This window comes from Ctenopharyngodon idella, chromosome 10, assembly GCF_019924925.1.
Source record: "Ctenopharyngodon idella isolate HZGC_01 chromosome 10, HZGC01, whole genome shotgun sequence".
NCBI classification, from domain to species: domain Eukaryota; kingdom Metazoa; phylum Chordata; class Actinopteri; order Cypriniformes; family Xenocyprididae; genus Ctenopharyngodon; species Ctenopharyngodon idella.
The window spans coordinates 42,533,046-42,552,125 of NC_067229.1; the positions used below are offsets into that span (position 1 = coordinate 42,533,046).

General features: G+C 37.5%; 1 protein-coding gene across 3 annotated transcripts in view; it reads right to left on the reverse strand.

The window, feature by feature from the left end:
* The window catches only part of nrip1b (nuclear receptor interacting protein 1b), a 65,513-nt gene that overhangs the window by 13,429 nt on the left and 33,004 nt on the right, over nt 1–19,080 (reverse strand). Inside the window, exon 1 of one of the 3 annotated variants that reach the window (XM_051909463.1) lies at nt 14,407–14,655. The exons of 1 other annotated variant lie outside the window; for it this stretch is intronic. The gene's annotated coding sequence lies outside the window, so the exon portion shown is untranslated. Of the gene's footprint in view, nt 1–14,078; nt 14,360–14,406; nt 14,656–19,080 lie in introns of those variants that run through there. One more of the 3 variants, XM_051909465.1, reaches the window with a different exon arrangement.

The following is a 19,080-nucleotide window of genomic DNA, read 5'->3' on the forward strand; positions in this document are numbered from 1 at the left end:
GGAGCTGCGGAAATTGTTGACAAATTTGTTGTGATTGTATAATTTATCATCTCAAAACACTTCTGTTTTGAGTAAGATGGAAACTAATCTGCAAGAGCGAAATGAAATGAGCTGGACGCCAGCCGGCAGAAGATTTACGACAGACAGAATCCGGAATCATGACAGTGGTTATTGATCATTTAGTCTCCATGGTTTCTCTGTTTAATCGAAAAGTCGCAAAATGGTGATAACGGACGCCTGAGGGACAGATTAGTTTAGCAGAGATACCTCAAGAACACGACTGCTGTTTTTTTTTTTTTTTTTTCTGAAAGGATCTTTTTTTGAAGCTAAACATCAGTTCAACCAGGTTCATTCTCAAATTAAGCAAGAAGTTTTATTAGGATCATTAAGAAATCAGGGTTTTTTTTTATTACTCACCCTCACGTCATTCAAAAATCTTTCGAGGAACACACACACAAAAAAAAGAATTTTAAACAATATACTAATCATTACCATGCAAATTAAAATAATGGGGAAGCTTTCAAACTTTACAAAAGCATCACACAAGCATTCTAAAAGTAAGTCATACAACTCAAAATGCTGTAATCAAAGTCCTCTGAAGCCATAAAATTGCTTTATGTGACGAGCAGTCCAAAATATAAGTCGTTATTCACGTACAATCTTCCCGAGTCAATGAGGTGAAACAAATCAGTCCAAATTGTGAGCGAATTATTCAGAACAGTTCTGTGAACTGGATGAAATGATTCAGTGAAAAGTTCTTGTTAAAAAGAATGAGTTATCCACAAATCAGAAAATGCTACTTTTTATTATAAACTCGCATGAACATGCGAAAGAGAGGTAAAGTCAAGATTTTGATCTTAAATTTAGTTCTGTTCCTTACACAAAGGTATTGTAATAGTTTCAGACAGTGTTGGGGAAAGTTACTTTTAAAAGTAATGCATTACTCCCTAAAAAGTAACTAATTGCGTTACTTGGTTACTTTTTATGGGAAGTAAAGCATTACTTTTGTGTTACTTTTTCTCATCTGGGTTGGGCTGTTTGTTTGTTGTTATAACAACAAAAAAAGTTATATTTTTGGCAAATGTAAAGGCCCTTTCACACCAAAAGTGAAATGAATAATCCTCAGGCTGAAGGAAATGCAAATTCACGCCTGTACAGTAGATGGCGCAGTTCAAACAAACAAGCCTTTCAAGCTGTGCTGCCATTCTGGAATAGAGAAGAATAGCATACAAGAGAAGAAGTAAATAAGTAAATGTATGCTAACATTTAGTCTAGAACCAGTCTAGAATAACCATCATGTTTACACAGCGCCTCTGTACTCCCGATTTCTCTCAACATGGGGACAGGAGAGCTGTTAGTCAATAAATGTAACTCAGATATTTTGTTGTAAATGTTAAAGTAATGCATTGCTTTACTAGTTACTTGAAAAAAGTAATCCGATTACATAACTCGTGTTACTTGTAATGCGTTACCCCCAACACTGGTTTCAGAACACTATACAATGCAGAATACAAATTAACCACTTTTATGATGTTTTTTTGGCATTTTGGAGCTTGACAACTCCAGTGCTCATTCACTCCAATTATATTGAAAAAGTGGCTTGGATATTCTACGCAAATGCGTGCTCCCCAGAAGAAAGTAAGTCATAAACTAATCCTTTAAATGCTCCCTCAACACTAGTAAGATTCTTTCAGACAAAACTACTCAAACAAACTGCCGTGTGACGTAAAGCAGGGGAATTTTACACTAAGCTCATGTATGACCACAGGGCACTAGGGCAGTGAGACTGCAGACTTGACAGAGCTTTAACTGTCAATCGCTGCAGATAAAAACGGATGCATGAGAATTAAAAGCATGAGAGGAAGCGGTTAGCATGACCGTTTGAATTGCTAAGTTACGTTAAAACCTCTCTCCCTCCATTTCATCCAGATTTTAAAACCACACACACCCTCTTTCCTGGCTGCACCGGAATATGTGGCACTACAGAGTTCTTTCAAAGCGTCTGAGGATAATCGGAGACAGCCCTTGACTGGCGCCTCAACGCAGCCAGAATATCTGTGGTCGCAGGAAGACATCGAGGGGTTAACCGTGGGGTAAATGAAGGGTTTCACAGTGCCCCCATTCCCCCCGCCCTCCTCTTCCTGTTGTTGCCGAGAGTCACAGGGTGAGTGCATGTGACCTTGAGATGCATTGCTGGCACAGTCAGGGCTGCCTTGCCTCCAGGCGTCCTTGAACTGGATCTGCAAGACAAAAACCTTCACACTGCCAGATAGACATCTCAAATCTCCCCCCTACCACCACCACCCCAAACGTCTCTCTCTCTCTTTTCAATCTGCGTGCCTGTTATCTCCTCCCCAGTGGGGGAGTCTAATCTGAATGCTGGATCTTTAACCTTAGCACTGAACTCAGACAGAGGCGGAATATCAAAATGTCTCACTGGTGTATTTTTAACCTTCTTCCACAGATTGTTTGTCTCCGTTTCAGGGGATTAGATGACTCTCCACGGCATCTGAGACACTAGCCAGGCCGACTTAGAATACGTTTTTTGACGCAGAACAACTTGACGTTCACAACAGCCCCGAACAAACTCTGAGAAGACATCCACCAAAGCAAGGAGAAAAAAAAGCTCTCAGCAAATAGCTGGACGAGCGAGTTTTGGTTTTTATCAGCTAAAGTTCTGCATGAGTGTGTTTGTAAGAAAGATTTGTATCCTAGCATGCTGACATCGCCAAAAGGCTTCTTAAAGGAATATTCTGGGTTCATTACAACTACAAGTTGAGCTCATTTAGCAGCATTTGTGGTATAATGCTACAATATAATAATATATATAATATAATAATATATAAACTAATAAAAATGACAGAAGCACATAACAAAATAAAATAACACTAAAGGTATTTAACATTGTACTGAACCTGGAATATTCCTTTAAATATATAAACGTCCAGGGTCAACATACATGTTTTGCTGGTGAACATCATGTCTTTGCTTGTGCACCAGCTAGACCTGCACCAAACTAGCACTAACTATACCTAGTATCTTGGTATGTATCATTTCACACCTCTATCTTCATCTTTTCATTAAAAGTGCAAAAAACACCTATTTAAAAAAAAAAAAAAAAAAATGGCAACGTATGTATCCCCAGTGCCTTTCTCAATAGGAATGGCATAAAAACAAAAAGTGACACACTGCATGTGCTACAGGAGAGCATAAAGCGCCTTTTATCATCATGCAAATTCAGTGCCCTTGGTTGCACAAGGTTCATCACTTTAAACAAATATTTGGACTGTCCTCTGTACATTGACACCAAGGTGGGGGAAGAGGGAGAAATGTCATGTTTAAACACTAACCCTGCCTCGCAGCTAACAGGAACACAACGCGCACGCACGAATCCCGCCCGGCCCGGGAACGTGTGGACCGTGTCCTTTGCGGGAGACTTTGCAGTGCCGTGCAGACTGACCTTTCCTGACTGTAACGTTATCGCATGTCATATGTGATCCTGCTGGAAACCATCTGCCGTGGACTCCTCTGGCAGCACGCAGGAGTCCGAGACGTCACCGCTCTCCTCACCTTCGCTGGAATTCATCAGATTACCGCAGGAACACCCACCTGGCCCTGTTTGGGACAGGATCCTCACGCAACACGCTACACTCAATTAGACCAAAGGTCATTCGTGCCAAGTCATCATGTCCGTGGGTTATTAGTATCATACTCAAAGTAGGGAAGCGAGCAGGGAAGCAATAAGTCAAAAAAGATGTTATAGTGATTATACCATGGTTCAGCAGTGCTGTAGACATGATGAGAAACAACAACATGATGAAAGACACTATAGGGGTGGACGGTGGACGCAAAAATAACACAATATATAAAAATATTTAAAAATCACAATATACACATTTTTATGGGGAAAAAAAAAAACTACTGAAAAAAATAATGTCTATATGACAATTTCCACAGTAATGGTAAAACAATCACAAATTGTATTTCAGATTTTTTTTAACACTTATGAAACAATGAAACAACTAATAAATACATAATTGAAAATACCATTTTATCCATAAGTTCTACTCTGTATCATCAGAAGCCAAATAATAGAGTCCATCAGCAACTAATAAAATTAATTTATACAGAGTTTAACTGATTTATGGTTATAGTATAGTGATTAGTATAAACTGAGAATATCACGAAATATATAAAGTGTTACATAAAAAAGCATGTTTGGTCCTGTTATGAGGACAATTGTAACACATGAAAAATAAATCTTACAATGTAAGATTTTCATGATTTGTTATGACAACATTTTTTCTTTTGTCAAATCAACTTCAATAATTAATGTGGTTCAGATAACATAATATTTTGAGTTGCTGTTGATTAAACCAATCGCCTTCATTGTATTAACATTGTATTAAGGCAACCAGGTAACTTACTTTAAGTTAAACCAACAATTCTTTTTTAACAGTGTAAATATTAATCTTAATGATCAATAAGAATGCGTATAAAGCAGAAGTGATACATTACATTATCATGAACTGAAATGGGTTCAATTATTTTCATGAAATATCTTGAGCCACTAATAAGAACAGTCTTCAACAGCTAGACACTAGATACCTGATGTGATGAAATGATGTTTATCACAAAGAATTTAATGTTTTTGTGCTTCAGGCAATTCAAAATCCTGTACAGTAGCTACTGGCAACGGTCTGAGCTGTCATTCATGTTAACTTTTAACCAACAACCTAGTGATAAAAGACATACATAGTTTACATTCAAAATTAAGACTTTAAAGGGATAGTTCACCCAAAAATGAATTTTTTTTGTCTGAGTTTCTTTCTTGTGTTGAACACAAAAGAAGATATTTTGAAGAATGTTGGTAATCAAACAGTTGATGGTAGCCATTGACTTCCATAGTAGGAAAAAAAAAAAAATACTATGGAAGTCAATATCTTCTTTTGTGTTCGACAGAAGAAAAACTCATACAGGTTTAGAACAACTTGAGGGTGATTAAATGATGACAGAATTTTCATTTTTTGGTAAACTGCCATTGTTAACTACAGAGGGGATATGTGTCATTGCTTGTTTAGGACTGATATTGAGGTCGTTGCAATTGCTGCGTTTTACAGTCGTGCCACCCTACACTTTCAGAGCAGGCCAACCTGCTTTCCATTACTCACAGTACTCATGATAAGAGCCATAGTGTGTGCACACAACTCAAAATCTCAAATACTGAAACTCACAGTCAGGTCAAAGTCTCCCTGTGTCTGTTAGATGAAGAACAGCTCACTTAAATCAAATATTGAACAGTGCAATATAAACGGTCATTATTCAAAAAGGAACGCTTTTTGAGTTCCAGAGTCCAGCCGCCTGCTCTGTGGCTTTCTCTCAGTACGCTGAAGGATCCGTTGACCTTTTATGTTCTACAAAAACAACAATCTGTCATAAAAGGCCACGCCCACTGGGATCTGTGTCCAGGAGCGTAAATGATGATGCAGTGATTCTCCCATGACTCCTGGCTTTCAGCAGTGTGGTGATACTGATGTCATCTTAATTACCCTGAGCTATGGCGGGGGGGGCGGGACCTTGAATTGAGCCGCATGCTCACCATGTAAATTCAGCGTCTTTAAGGAGACTCATTAGGAAAATTATGTTGATCATGAATGATTTAAAGATTCAGTGTTTCAAGTCCGTCAAATTGTAAAACTAATACATAGTTTCTATTCAAACTTATCAAAACTTTTAAAGGAAAGGGGAGGAAATTTGCTCAGCATTTCTAGAGTAATGTGTCATCTCTCAGATTGTTCGGGACTGATATTGAGGTCATTACAATTGCCACGTTTCAACATTTGAGATGTTAAAGGGATAGCTCACCCGTCATGTCGTTCCAAACCCGTAAGACTTTCATTCAACTTCAGAACACAAATGAAGATCTTTTTAATGAAATCTGAGAGCTTTCTGTCCCTCCATTGACAGTCTACGCAACTGACACTTTCAAGCCCCAATATGAAAAAATTACTTTTTTGCGCAAACAAAGCACTCACGTTGCTTCATAAAATTGAGGTTACACCACACGAGTCACATGGATTAATTTTATGATGTCTTTACTACCTTTCTTGGGCTTGAAAGTGGCAGTTGCATAGGCTGACAATGGAGGGACAGAAAGCTCTCAGATCTCACAAAAAATATCTTCATTTGTGTTCTGAAGATGAACGAAAGTCTTACGGGTTTGTAACAACATTGTATCAACTATCCTTTTTAAAGAAATGCATGAGAAGACAAAAGAGAATCAGTTCAATATCTCAGATTCGCCTCAGATAGGCCTACATTTAAGAAATATAATTAATTATAAATATAATTAAGAATAAATATATATAAATATCTATGAATACTCAGAACAGGAGTGACAACTGTATTTAGCTGTTGTGTGAGCATAGCCATTGTTTCTGAACTGTAACTGTAACTGAGACGATATTGTATTTTCTTAGCTTTTGTCCCAGTGGAGGCAATGGGTGTGAAGGTCCTGAGAGACCACAGACCTCCATGAACAGTTTGGGCATATAATATGTGCTTCACTTGCAGCTTTCTCTACTGTTCGACAAGCCGTTTACAAGACACAGTCCCTGCCGTTGACCCACTTCTGTGTGGCTGCGTCTGGCAACAGCCCCTGCACCCCATCTGACTGACTGCAGCACCGCAACCCTCGGCCTCCCTGAACTGTGAGAAAAATAGGTCACCATGGCCCACTTTTCTTTCTTTTTTTTTCCCTCTAAAAGAGAGTGTATGAAGACTGCTGCAGAGTTTGATCAGGCAGCTCAGCAAAAGAAGGAGAGAAAACACAAACACAGGAGAGAAAGAGAGTCTACAGTACCTTCATTAACCTCAGTATTCAGAGTGCACATGCTCCTCGCGTCAGTGACAAGTGTCTTATCAGACGGCAGGAACGCACACAGCACATGCCTTAATTAAACACGGCTCACAAGCCAACCGCAGGCCGCCTTAAATCACACACGTCATGTACACAATTCCTTCATTCAAAGCCTTAAAAAATTACTTCATCAGTGAAAAAAAGACAGCCACATGTCAAAAGTTACATGGTGGGTCCAAGTTCGGTAGCCAAGGCCAAAAATTAGGTTTAAAAGTTAAAATATATATTGTTTTGAGTGAAATGTGGATGTGTTGTGCTGACAGTGATGTGAAACTCTTGTGTATGATTACTGTAAGGTGAGAAGAACATATTTTCATACAACACAAACACATGCATATGAATAGATATCGATCACGCACTCAATGCCAACAACTCAAGCTCTCATATGTCTGTCTCTGACATAAAAAAATGGTTTTGTCAGTTTAAACGCAAACACCCAGCACACATCTCAGCAAAAACCGTAATCATGTCACCAAAATATGTGCAAAATTGCTAAAATCAAAATGTTTATCAAACATTAACAATTATCTGCCTTTTCTAAATTTGCCAAAAAAGTCACTTTTAAATATTGGCCTGCATCATATCTCAGTCTATCAACAAACAACCACTTAAAAAGCCAAATTTTACCCATACAAATCACTCTGGAAAGCTTTCACCCCTCATGAAGTGTTTAAGGAACACATGAGCCTAAAGAAAATCTCACACACATTCACATAAACAAATCTGAAGGGTGGCAACAAGGTGCTGAATCAAACTGATCATTGACCTTTTTAAACCCGTTTAAGTGTATTTAGGGCAAGCCCTACCTTAATATAACCGGCAAGGGCAGCCCTGGATGGAGAGACAGGTGGCTTAAAGAAAAGATCTGCTCTATTTGAGCCGTCTGGCCTCTGCGACCGAATCAGACATGCAAACGTACTTACACAAGCAGAGCGACAGCACATGTAAACATCTACCACAGGTCAGCGGCCACAGGTGAACCAGTTTCTACATGGCTCTCATCCAGTCTCACGACAAACGCACAAACATACAGCATTAGCTCACTGAAATACTCCAATCTGGCTTCAGCTCAAGGTCACTGGAGCAGAACTGATTTTGTTATAACCGGGTGAAAAATACCAACTCGCACCACAGTGGCTTTGTGAAAAAGGCAAACTTTACTGATCACAGTACGCTGGGAGTACATGAGCTTTTACCAGCTACAGTAGAAAAATGCTGATATAGTTGGGCAGTTCAAGTAATTTCTGAGAATCTTTCAAACAATTGCAATAAATGTACTAAAAAAAAAAAAAAAAAAAAAAAAAAAAATAAAAACCAGAAGGAATTTCATTTGTTAAACTATTTTATACGAATACTTAATACTAATTTAATATAACATTTTTAGATAAAAATATATCAAATGAAATATTGCAGTTTTTACTGTAATATTAGTGTGTAATATATATATATATATATATATAGATTTATAGAATTATATTTTATACATAAAATCTATAAAAATTGCTGTTTTTATTGTTTTTATTAATGTATCAATCAATAAATCAATCAATCAATAAATCTATATATGATATCATCATTTTATACATTTTATTAAATTACTTAGTTGAAATAATTCCTCTGGTAATAAATTAATCAATTTATAAGAAAAAAAAAAATCAGTTTTAAGCCATTTCATAGCAAATACATCAGCATATACATTAAATATTTCTATTGCCCAGCCATAGCTTATGAAGCATGTGGCAAAAACAACTGAATTATGTCTAATATTTCTAATATTTACACTACACCAGATTTAAACTAGGCAAAACTTCGTCCACCATAATTATTCATTTCTGTGTTATGCAAAATCAATCACCGAATCAATATTCATCATGCACAGCGGTGAAGCTGTTAATTCACAATATGAATGAAAAACTCACCCACACCTGTAGTCAAGTGTGACACATAAGCCCTTCACATGGTGTCACATGACCAAATCCTGTTTTAGACAGTTACTTAAAAGCTTTCATGTCATATCAGTCGGGTCAAGGTCGGAGCGCCGTGTTAATGCCAGGAAAGCAGGCGCTGCCTCCATAAGCCCCAAGCGGTCCGCTAGGACAAAAGGACGTCTGTCCAAGGGCATCTCTCAAACTACTGAAAGAGATTTGCCCAAACTCAACTAATCAACGGCTCGCGGCTGATTGGGATGCGGAGAGTGTAATGTGAACACACAGGAATTGCATCTCACATGGAGAAGGTCTTAGTTCAACACAAGAAATCCAACACTTTCCACTCGTGTCTACTTCATGTGGCAGGAGTGCATACAAACAGCAGTCCATAATAATATATCCCAGCATACCTCGCTGCATGAAGCATTAGAGTGCTTTGAGAGCAGGGGCATGCGGTGTGAATCTTTCAACATTTTCACCGCTGGCTGTGCGTGAGGGACGGATAGCTACACCCCACATCTAGTGGCTGCTGAGGTGTCCCTTGTTGCCTGGCAACAGCTCAGCTCATTTTAACCCCTTAAGTAAGTATTAAGTGATTCAGCAGTCTGAGGCCAGTGACGGGTGGGCCGCTACAAAAGTGACAGGACTTTATTACTTTCCGGGGTTTTAGAGTGCAGCTCTGTGCTCAAAAACACACAGCAGCGTAAATCTGCTCCACTGAGCCTGACCCCTGACCTCTCCATGAAATGAGTCTTAGCAGAATCAGCCCTATGACAACGGCCCCATGACATCCACAGAAGCAGGAAACTATTAGCTTAAAGCTGCGATAAAGACCCTGTTTACACCTGGTATTAACATCCGTCTCATGTGATCCCATCATAAGTGGTCGCTGCTTATACCTGTGACTACTTACGATTAAATTTTGTCGAGGGGAGTAAGCACGTGATTTAAAGGGACAGTTCACACAAAAATAAAAAAAATAGGCCTACCTTGTTCTGCAGAACAAAAAAAAAAAAAAAAAAAAAGGTATTTTAATGTTACAAATGTTGTTGCCCATACAATGAAAGTCAATAGGGCCCAAAGCAAAACTGCACCCAATTAACAAGATTATTTTTTTTCTATTTCTTACTTTTTTCCACAGCTGAAAAAAAAAATGCATTATAATATCTGAATGAATAAATAAACAAAATCATTTTCATTTGGATAAACCATGTTGATAAAGGACAAAAAAAACTTGAAATTGAGATATATTATATATATATATATATATATATATATATATATATATATATATATATATATATATATATATATATATATATATATATATATATATACACACACACACATACATACACATATTATACATTTACAAACTTTTAAGTTAGATGCGATTAATCGATTTGCGCACACGCACATCGGTGTACAGTAACGTGTTTCTGAATATCATATTATAATCACAAAACTAAATGCTGGTTGAGGCCCTCAGTTGAAACCATCACTTACAAAATAAAGCTTATTAAAAACAGTTCAGCCTCAAGCAGCAGTCTTCATAACCCACACATCCATCTTTCATTCATAAATTCTGAAAACTCCTCTTTAGTTAATTGCTTGGGCCGGTGCGATCTGAAAGCTTTTAGATGAGAGAAATAATGAAGCTGGGATCATTCCTGTCGCCTGCTCTGTAAATGCCTAACTGATGCGCTGATTGCAGATCATTCTGCAAGTGTTCATCTCTTCGGCATTACTGCAGGGTTTGTCTCCTTCTCAGAGCTTTGAAGGTTTCTGAAAGGACAGGCCACTAATATGGTGTGAAGGACAGCTTGGCACGCAGTGGCCTTGAACTGCAAAATCTGCATGTATTCATCTCTCAGCTCAAAGAGACAAACGACTAAGCCTTACAACTCCAGAATCATTGGAAAGGACTGCTGTTTCACTTAGCACAGCATATAACCTGCTTAAAATAAGACACGATTAGTAATGTCCCCCAGGAAGAGTAAAATCGTCCTGAACTCAATTGCCGGGATTTCTTGACCTCCAGGTCCATCTTGCCTCAGGACGTAGTGGGCAATACAGTAATACAGCTGGCAGCTAGAGGTCAGCTGTGTAATTATATTAAATTAACTTGTGTGTTGTACAAGTTGTTGAGATCATGTTTCTCATGATCAGCATTTGTCCATTTTGGAGGCCAAATAACATTTACAACTGGTCTACATGCTTTCCATCCACCGCTCTTTGCAGAACGTTCATGGCTAACTACTAATGGCATCAAGGCAAAATCTAGTTATAGCCAGAATTAGACAGTATCTGCAAATTTTTATCATTATTTAGGTGGACCTAAGAATAGTATTAACCCCCAGTTTCACAGACAAGGCCTAGTCCCAGACTAAATGCATGTTTGAGCTGTTTTAACTGAAAGCAACTTGCACTGACATATCCTAAATGGGACCCTTAATGCCCCTTTTACAAGATGTAATATAAGTCTCTGGTGTCCCCAGAATATGTCTGTGAAGTTTCAGCTCAAAATACCCCACAGATCATTTATTATAGCTTGTCAAATTTGCCCGTTTGGGTGCAAGCAAAAACACGCCGCTTTGGTGTGCCCCTTTAAATGCAAATGAGCTGCTGCTCCCAGCCCGCTTTCCAAAAGAGGGCGGAGCTTTAACAGCTCTCGCTTCAGTTTGCTCAACAACAACAAAGCTGGAGAATCTCTCACAGCCAAAATGATGACTGTCAATAACAGTGTTCAGCCTTACTTTGTTCAAACAAAGTCGGACACTAACGGAGAGACTCAGGAAGAAGTTACAACTTTTAGAATATCTGGACATTTCTGAATGGTTAGTGGTTAATTTATGTAGTTGCTGTGGAGTTGAATCAACTCATCGACTAGCATGTGCCATCATGTTAATCTTTTGTGCAAATCCATCGTTGAATTGATCCTCGTTTGTGAATCGGCGTAAAATGACGGCATGGCAACAACACTCTACTACAACAATTCTTCCTCTTCTCTAAAGCAGCCCAACATGGCCTCACCCCTTTTGTTGTGTGTTCAAGGGGGCAGGGTTTATGTACAATTTGTGGTTTGTGATGTCACCAACCCGGGAAGAAGCTTGATGTAGTTCCTACCAGCCGTTTGTTGTAGTCCTTAAAAAGCGATTTCTGTAAAAGAAAATATCTGCCTTTGCATTGAACTTTGAGTATTGTAAATTTGCAGATGTCGTTTATGCTCAAGCAGCAACATTACACACTAACTAAAGTTAAAAAAGTGAAATCGTAATCATATTAAAATATGTCAGTGCCATTGTTTTGTCTCAAGATGCACACCAGTAATGTTTTTTTTTTATTTTCAAAAAGCGTGTTTATAAAAGCTACTTAAATGTCGTAATTGAACTAAGGCCTAATCCTGGTTTAATCTAAACCCTGTCTGTGAAACCAGGCCTTAGTGTGTTAACTTCATTTATTGGCCCATAATCTAATTTATTGGTTAAAAATATATATGAATATGTATATGAAATACATACTAACAGGCAAGGGGCGGTGAAGTGTACAATTTGAATAGTATTTAAAACTGCATTGATTGGTCGATTGGTAGGTGTGTTGAAGTCACTGCTATTGTTCTAATGTGTGGTGATGCTCACTTTATGTGAGTTGCATCTCCCAGCAAACCTCCACCGCAAATTCAGCAAACTATAAATCGTTTACAGTAAATCAAACAGCAAAAAAATCAATCCACTGCTATAAATGAAAGCCCTGCCTCTGTCCCAAGGCTGAGGGGAGAAGAATCTGTGCCCTGTATTTCATACAATCACAGCGTTTCAACTCCTGGTCTTACACCTACAGAGCCTTTCTTTTGGTGTACAAAAACTCTCGTATAAACAGCACCAGTGCTTGTTGATCTCCAGGCCACCTATTATCACTGATATACCCTGTATACAACAAGATTCATTACACAAGGAACAAACATGCAACCACTGTGTCCCTGAGCTGTCAACTGACCTGTTAATGAGTGTAAAGCGCCTGTGGCTTCTATGGATTTATGACATGTTGCGCTAGCAAGTTTATGTTTTGCATGAGCAAAACCATGTGCTTAAGTGTGTGCTCTGAAAAATGCCACACTCTGATAATCACTCTTTTGTTAAACGTGAAACATGTGATGATATGAAAGATAAGGTAGCAGACAGACATCTGCTGTTGATGTTGAAGTTTAGGAGGATGGTATTTTAAGGTGATGATGACCCAGCACTGTTTTAACTATTCTCAGTTCATTTTATTGACATCCCCTCTGAGAAATTAGGTCACCATGTGTTCGTTTTCATTTCTCTAGCAACGATAACATCACTACAAGTCAGTATCAATCTTAAAGAAGCCACATAATGCTGTCAGCCTGATTCTCTCCCATCTCTTCAGATGTCTCCAAATGTCTGATGAAGAGATAATGATGTACATATCATATATCATCATAAAGATGCACATTTTCTCATGGAGATGAGAGTGAAAGATTTTAATTAACCAATCCTAAGAGAAAATAGATATGCTACCAACTTGTTTCTCAATCCACATGTGTTACATCTATGCTGTTTTCAGAAACTATGACAAATATGAGCTTTTCTCTAACTTTGGTCTTTTCTTTTAGCAAGCCACCTGAACCAACACTGAAGCCAAACTATGATCTCTGATGACCTTTAAACTTCAACCCTTGACCTCTTTAGTCCCATTTATATTGGCTAAAGCCACAGGAAACCTTATAAAACTATAAACAATGCAAAGTCCAAAATCTGTGCCTGTCATCTAAAAAGAAAAAAAAAATATGACAAGTTTACTTAGCAGATGAGATATTGTGCTGAAGAGATTAACCTGGAGTATTAATGACTTTATGACTATTAATGACAGCTCTTAAGTATAATAAACAGCATTAAATAACCTTCTGTCAGACATTTCAGTAGACAAGACAGAAAACTGATATCAAATTATACATATATAGTTCAATAATAATAATAATAATATATATATAGTATCTCAGGTTCATGTCTATTGGAACATCAGTAAAAGTCATGATCACTACAGTAAACCAAATTTAAGACTTCTTACACTGCCTTGCATAATCTTACATTATAGCTAACATACCATTAATAAATTTGGCTTGGGAAAAGAGAAATATAAACCTATTCTTAACCCTGTATGTCTATGAATAATAAACCAGCTGATAAATGAAGCGGTAACATCGCACTGACTGTAACAGAGAAACAAAATGGAAACTAAATGACAGGAGCGACCATTGCTATTCACACAGCACACGTTCTGGCGTCTTTGGTCTCGTTGTTACGTTTTTAAGACGAGTTAAAAACTGTTCAACTTTTAAAAAGGTTGTCTCGAGACCACAACGTCCTGTTTAAAACGTAAGAAAGCGTCCCGTGTGAACGGCGTCTCACATTCCGTACGCGTCGGTTTTTCTTTCAGCACCTCCTAGGATCACAATAAACATACAGCAAACATCACAGTCATATGCAGCTGAGTCTTTCCAGCTGCTGGGCGGGCATCGAGTCGTCTCTACACACGTACCTGATTCCGCTATCCGAGCGTGAGCGTTTCCTGCGCGCAGACGTGCGCCGTGAAACGCGCCAAATGGAAGTAGAGTCCAAAAACTCATCGGGCTCCCGCACCGACTGTCGGGTCTGAGTCTGAACTGTATATTCTCGGAATCCCCGAGAACTCCGCAATGTTCACACTCCTCCTCCTGCTCTCTCTTGCCCTCCCTGACTGAGTGAGCGCAGCTTAAAGCTACAGGAGGCGCTTTGTGTATACGTGCGTGCGCGCGCACAGGAAGACCGTGCGTCAGCTCACCTCTCACCCTTAATAATCTGGAGTAATCTGAGGAAAGGAGAGCCTTTATGGCTTCTGATAATACCGTATTCTATAGGCAAAATGGATAAACATTTATATTGCGACTTATTTGACATAATAAATCAATACACAAAAGGTATATTACAGAACCAAAAGTGTGATTGTACAAGCAAACTGAATGATCAATAACAAGAAGTTAATGTATTGTTTGGATTTTAAATTGGCCACTCAGGTTGAATATTTCTTCTCCTCCAATGAAAATTGTTATAAAATGCATTTTTTTTAAGCACTGTTGACTGCATTATTATTTTTTTATTTTTTTTATGAGTATGATTCAAGTTCCTGGATCTCGCAAACACACCGGATCAGCAATTTCAGTGCTATCTCACCAAGTTGACCTTTGAACTTAGGGGACCTTTCATCTTTGAACTTTGACCCCAAATGCCACATGAATGGAGATACAATATCCGCCCTTCATTCCTTCACCATCTCGAGTCGGTGACCTGTGTTCCAAAGCTTTTCACAGAACCATGGTTCATGGAACTTCAACCTTTGACCTCAGAACAGATACACATGTGTTTAAGTATGTTTTTTTTGTTGTTGTTTTTTTCCCAGTCATACATTTGCCTCCATTCCTGACATATTTTTTATGGACAATATACCATCTGCAATTCAGCCTGCTGATAACCATCTTTAAAGAATCACAGGTATTTTACAGATTTTTGAGATATGGTAACATATACCATATGTTAAACTTGTTAAAACATGTAATCCATATCAAAGAAAAGTCACAAAAGTTCTCAGTTTATCTCAGTTGTTTCTCCTAGACAGTAATGAGAAGGAATGGAGAGTGGATGAAGACTAGTAATATCAAAAGGTTGCCACTTGAATTTCTGAAGAGATCTCAATGTCTCAAAACATGCTCAGATTTGCCAAGATGCCACAATCAAAAGGCAGAGATTTTAATTTTGAACTGAAATACACTATCAGTCAAAAGTTTGGAATATATATATATATATATATATATATATATATATATATATATATATATATATATGTTTAATGTCAGTAAAAACAGTAATATTGTGTAATATTATTACAGTTTAAAACAATTGTTTTCTATTTAAAATGTAATTTATTCTTGTGATCAAAGCTGAATTTTCAGCATCATTACTCCAGTCTTCAGTGTCACATGATCCTTCAGAAATCATTCTAATATGCTGATTTGCTGCTCAAGAAACATTTCTTCTTATTATCAGTGTTGAGAACAGTTTTTGCTGCTTAATATTTTTGTGGAAATCATGATACACTACAGTTTGTGGTAAGTAAGATTTAAAAAAAAAAAAGAAATTAAACCTTTTATTGATCAAGGATGCATTAAATTGATCAGAAGTGACAGTAAAAATTATTACTGTTACAAATATTTCTATTTCAAATAAACGCTGTTCTTTTGAAATTTTAATCAAAGAATCCTGAAAAATATGTTTCCATGAAATCATTAAGCAGCACAACTGTCTTCAACATTGATAATAATTGACAATATTGTTTCTTGAGCACCAATTCAGCATATTAGAATGATTTCTGAAGGATCATGTGACACTGAAGACTGGAATAATGATGCTGAAAATTCAGCTTTGTATCACAGGAATAAATTACATTTTAAAATATGTTAAGATAGAAAACAGTTCTCTTAAATTTCAATAATATATTGCTGTTTCTACTGTATTTTTGATGAAATAAATGAAGCCTGGGTGAGCATAAGAGATTTCTTTCAAAAACAAAATCTCAGTTTTTCTAAACTTTTGAACAGTGGTGTATTTTTCCTCAAATTCTTCCAAAAGCAAATTATATGGGCATATAGAGATGTAAATAATAATTGTCTAATTTTGTAAAAAGAAATCTTTTTATACAGTATAAAAACATCTTTTCAGCTGTATTTCATTAAAGTATCAACGCTGTCTTCGTTGATACTTTAATGAAATACAGCTGAAAAGATATATAAAAGAGCAATACAATATCTACAGTTAAAGAGTACATCTAATACTCTGACAAGATATTTTAGATGTTTAACATTATCAGATGAACGAAAACTGATAAGGTTTCTTCATCTATCATTAGCAGAACTTTCCAAATATTATTTTCAACTGATCGTCACAAACAGGTGTGTCAGTCTGAATGAAGTATAATCCAGTCTTACTGTACAAAATATGGCTTATGCAATTTCTTTCTTCTTTGCTGTCATTGAAATGCTGGGCAGGTTTATTCTCTGGTTCCACAGGTCCAGCAGGGTGCCCAGGGCATTTGAACTCAGACGCCTGACTGTCTCAAGGGGAAGAGGCCGCTGTGTCAGAGGACATTAACCTTTGACCTCTGGCCCCATCCATGCATTAACCTCTGTGTATCTGGTGGCCAGAGAGGAAGAGAGACCAGCGAGAGCAAAAGATATGACACGAGATGAGACAACAAGGGGAAATAAGCATGCTGGCAGCAAGACCTCACTGTTCAAATGCATATGAATACATTTTGTTAGACAAAGTTCAGCAAATCTCCCTCAGAAGCATTACAGGCGTCGACCTCTTGAACCTCAAATTACCTTTGTATTTAGAAACGTAAGAAGGCAGGCACTGTAAACACACTTAGGGGTGTATTTTGAAGGTTTTTGCAACAGCAGTTCGAATGTCAGCAGATACAAATTTACTCTCTCAGAATTGTACAAAACAGTTTGTGCTAAACAAATTGGGTGGAAGAATGGCAGCAAAAAGTCAAGAAGCTGAGAGGTAAAATAAACAAGTGTCAAGTTTCTCCCTAGGGAGCTTTCGTTATACACCTATTCAAATAAGATTTTGACTAAAACTCTGGAATTAAACTATTGAAACATGAATTTGATGTTATATATTTCTGTCATGACAACTCTTGGAGTGTTTGGCATGGTAATGGATATGACAATGTTGATATGTTTGGTGTTGACGGAATAGATCTGCTACACTGCTGCTGCTGCAGAGCAAGTACGGGACTTGTTACTGCCAATACATACACAAACACACTGCTGTGAGCAAGTAAGACATGCTGCTGCTGTACAATATAACATACACGAATTACCCGTAGCATATCTATACAGGTGGAGCTGGGGTTGGTGGAGGGTTTCTGAAAGTGTGCTGCAACTGCTACAGTAAATGCTGACCAAGTATTTGAAGGTTGAGCAGTGAACTCATTGGCTACTGATACAGCAGGAACCAATCAGCTGTGCCCTATAGAGAATGATGTGATTGCAAGCAGATTGAGTTAAGGACCTATCAGCCTGTGCCATCTAGAGTTTCATGGCAGAACTTTGTATATATTTTACCTTAATTCTTGCAATTTGCTCACTTGATTTACTCAAAAATATAGTTTTTTGTGACTCGTGCTGGCAAAATGAGTCGGAATGCGCACAGGCTAATTTCGAGCTACAGGCAAAACAAATAAAAAATGTCGATTTTGGTCGAATTTGAGGTTTTCACAAAAATGAGATCATTAAGCCCTCATCTAGCGATTCCAATGCTCCAAATAGCAATTAAACATCTAAAAGTATCTTTATTTGTACGTTTTCTGAGAGGAGTACCTTTCCTTTGACCATGAAAAATGCAGTTTTTCTCTGCTTGCTTTACCACTCGCGCTTCCCCTCATCACAAATTTGGATATCGTTGTAAAGCACAGCATTCCAACTTTGTGAATATTCATGAGCGAATTTTTGATGCCAAGAGTCTGAACCATTGAAATGTGATTTTCAACTCATGCTGATGTAAACAAATCGATCTTACTCGCGCTGACTGATCCGAAGCGCTCGCACAAAGACGCCTCAGACAGCACAAGATCACAATATACACATATAAACAGAATCACAGTACTTTAGAATTTTGAAGTAAAATATTGAAAAAAAAGTTAAATATATATTTTTCCTATAGATATTTGATTTTGACGAGGTGTGTGCCAAATTAGGTGTTATTAACAGGGATTTTAAGGTATGGTTGCTAGCTGATTTTGTTTTGGAACCTTCAGAAAACTTTAACTCGATTTTTCTCAAAATTGACTTTGCTGACTCTATCGACTTCAAACAGGTGTAGATCAGTCATTTATTCACTGATTCCAACAAATCATACATCATTTTGAATGTTTTTTAATAGAGATTGTGTCTTGGGCTTTTAAACTTTCCTCGCATTTTCTTCACTTCGAATCCCTATTAACATCCTTTACTGAGTGATTGATAAAGAAATGTTGAATTACCCTCAATGTTTTTTGTTTTTTTTTAAATTTGGGAAATAATGGAAATGTTAACAATCTCATTTAATATGTAAGGAAAATTTGCATTTTTGATTTCTGTTTAATTACACTGGAGGTGCATGGATGAAGGTGTAA